Below are 2,972 nucleotides of genomic sequence, written 5' to 3' on the forward strand. Positions count from 1 at the left end.
CTCCGTTTAACCATCCATTTCCGTTCTTTCGTACAAGCGAATCGAAAAGAAACGTTTACGAGAATATGCCATTCAGGGTATTACCGGTGGTGGGTTGATCCAAAACAGAAATTTTGTCGGGTTTGCTTGTAGATTCTGTACATTCGCTCTACACGCACACAAAAGATTCGTAGACACATTGCGTAATCGACAGGAAAAATTTCCGATCCGATCCGATCCGATCCGATCCGACCCGACCCGATCCGAACTGATCCGATTCGATCCGAATCAATTACATCGGTCGGCATCGATACGAATCGGTCGAGATCGGATCGATCGTACAGTTTGAAAGTAAAAAGAAAAATTTTCGCAAAATATTCGAGTTCCTCCTTTGATTCTATCCTCGACTATAACCGTGCTGTTTAATCTTCGCAGAAATCGCGCAGCGTCGCCAAGACTTCGAGACGAGACGAAGAGAATATGTACGTACTAAGAAGAAATGTTTATTTTACGCAACGTCCCCACAAATAATTCCTTGTATCTTTATCATCTGTACTTTGTTTTCCGGTTTTCTTTGTTCCGTCTTTTTTTTCTCTTTTGCATTTCTTTTCCACTTCTGTCGCAAATGATTCATTTGGTGATGCGAAATTTCGAATGACTTTTCATCACGTACAAGTGGTCACGGTCTACGGGACACGTTAAATTTTTTTTGTTTGGAAGGCACTTGCTACTTTTTTTTTTTATACAATATTAATTTTAATCTTTTCCACATTCTCGCCTGTTCACATGCCCCATCCTTTTCTCTCGCACACTCTCTCCCTAACCCCTCTGTCTTTCGGCTAATTCTTTCTCGCAATTTCGTTCGCGGCTCTTTGAATTATATTTCTTCCTTTCTTCTTCCAATCCCATCTCCTCGCTTTGACTCACGAATTTCTTTTGCTCCGCCCTGCCGCTGGTTTCGTTCAAATTTACCTTCTCGTTGAACACATTAAGCCTAAATCGTAATAAAATCTTTTAAATTCGCGATCCTCTTTTCCTTTTCTTTTTCCGTTTCATTTTTTTCCCCCTGAATCGATCGCTCTCTCGCGCGTCGTTCCGATTTTCACGAAAAATAAAACGCGTCCGATCGCACTTTTTCTCGTCGACCGAGCGCTCGAATATTTTCACCCAAAAATCTTTCGTATCAAGAATAACGCGTTTTAGAGTTTTCCCGAATTAATTTTCTAATCGCCGATAATTAACTTGCTAATCGATTCCTCCCGAAACTTTCGTACGAACCGTTTAAAGCTTTCGTAGGGGAGTGGCGCGAGAACAACGTTTTCCAAAAAGTTGCCTAAACAACGTATAACACGATGGACAGCCTATACGCCCCATTCTCTTTTTTTTCGAGCAAAAGCGAAAAGCGATGGTCTTTTCCTTTTACAGAAGGCCACTTCGAATTTTTTTTTTTTTTTGTTTTGTTTACTTTTTAATACTTACAAAGAGTCACTCCAGAACCAGTGTGCCAACTTTAAAAAATTTGCTTTTTTTCTTGTTTAGAAAGTTTCGTTCTCTCTGTCACACGCGCTCCTTTCTTTCTCTCTGTCTCTTCCGTTCCATTCGCTCTCTCATTCTTCCCCATCCTGTTCATTTCTCACTTTCTCTCTGTCTTCCCCCTCTTTCTGTTCCTAGGATGACTAGGTTCGATACGAACTCGCTCGTACTTAGACGTCGCACGAAATCTCTGAACGGCGGTTCGTGGCTAGAACGATCGAGGAGTAGACGCGAATCATTTGTGAAAGAAATTCCGAGCTGAATTGGCTTGACAGCGTGCGATCGACCGGCTAGAATTCGAACGATTCCGTAGAGGAATCGGTTCGTTTCGACGACTACTCGACTCGTGTCGTTCTTCGATTGTCGAGGATCGAGGGTGTTCTCGCGAAAAGTCGTACGCGTAACATGTAAAATTTTGAAAAATAGCACGATCTTTCCGAAAAAAACATTCACTCGCACGTATCACGCTCACACGTTCGATTCGCCCAGTCAGATGCTCGCGTTCGTCCGCTTTCAACGTTAACACAGGCACACACACGGCGCTCGCGCGTCTATCCACATTTTCTCTTGTTCCAAATTCAATGAATTTCACGGTAGTGTCGTCATTAATTTTTCGTTCCCTAATCTCTAAACCTTATAATTTTTATACTTGGCATACCCCAAATATGGCAGGAAGGCAATCATTACACTTAATAAAGTACAGCAATCGGTTTTGTTTTCCCTTTTGCGTGCTAACGCGTACGCACTAGTCGAACAACTTTTGTTTCTCTTTCGTTCCGTAGAGATTTAGAGCGTCGACGTTGTCTCGATCGACGAACAGTCGCAAAGCGAATTTTGTACATCTCTTTCGCTTTCGTAAGATTATTCACCGTTTTATTCTTCTCTTCTTCCCTTTTCTTTTTTTTTTTCATTATTCTTTTTTCTTTTTTTTTCACTTCGGAAGCGCAACGTTTCTCGAATCGATCGTCCGTTTTACGAACGGCTGTAATTCCACCAGTCTCGTCTTGCTTTGCAGCGTTTCGATGCGATCTACACGTGGAACCGCGTTACGAGAAATCCACGGTATTTTCTCAGTCCGTCTGTACGGGCCAAGTTGCTTCCAACGTTCGGCGAGTCCCGACGAGCTGTATATGTCGACCCACGCGAATACTGGCTCGTGCCACGAGATCGCTTCCCAATTACTATACATTTGGCATATTAAACGTACGGTTATCGTATATGCATAGATATATAAATCTCGAGTGTAAGCGCGTGTCCGTGCAGCACACTCGCGTCCACGCTTTCGCGCGCAGTCGGATGCTTCGTAACGAGCTCCGATCGAGCAAAGTTAGCTACGGAACGTTTTCTTAAAATAGGCGGCCTTCGAGACTGCGTCGGAATCGGTCGAGCGATCACGATCGATGCTCGAGGTCGGTAGGGAGGATTTGGCTTGAGATTCGAGGATCGAGGATCGAGAATCA

This window comes from Bombus impatiens, unplaced genomic scaffold, assembly GCF_000188095.3.
Source record: "Bombus impatiens unplaced genomic scaffold, BIMP_2.2 scf_0019, whole genome shotgun sequence".
In the NCBI taxonomy this organism is placed as follows: Eukaryota; Metazoa; Arthropoda; class Insecta; order Hymenoptera; family Apidae; genus Bombus; species Bombus impatiens.